The sequence below is a fragment of the Penaeus monodon genome, chromosome 25 (genome assembly GCF_015228065.2).
Source record: "Penaeus monodon isolate SGIC_2016 chromosome 25, NSTDA_Pmon_1, whole genome shotgun sequence".
Lineage (NCBI taxonomy): Eukaryota > Metazoa > Arthropoda > Malacostraca > Decapoda > Penaeidae > Penaeus > Penaeus monodon.
Genome location: NC_051410.1, coordinates 38,361,833 through 38,362,137, shown reverse-complemented (window position 1 = coordinate 38,362,137; position 305 = coordinate 38,361,833).

The window sequence follows — 305 nt, the reverse complement described above, 5'->3', positions numbered from 1 at the left end:
TCTGTCCCAGAACTCACAGACGCACCGATTCCTTTTCCCGCCCAGTGAAAAACAATCGAGGATCACGCATGTAGGTTTGAATTCCCTTTTGCTGCTTGTCTGTGCGAGTTTAACCCCTTTGTGTTTACCGGGATCTGCGGTTTTTCCTGGGCGATGCTCCTAGGGGGCGGGATCCTGATTTTCCCTTTGCTGCTCTGCTCCCCCATATTTCCCGCTAGGTTTCTGTACACGGAGTCTTGAATCTTGGATCTTTTCGGGGTTTCTAGGATTTCTGGCGTTTTTCTTTCTTTCGTTTAAAGTTTCTA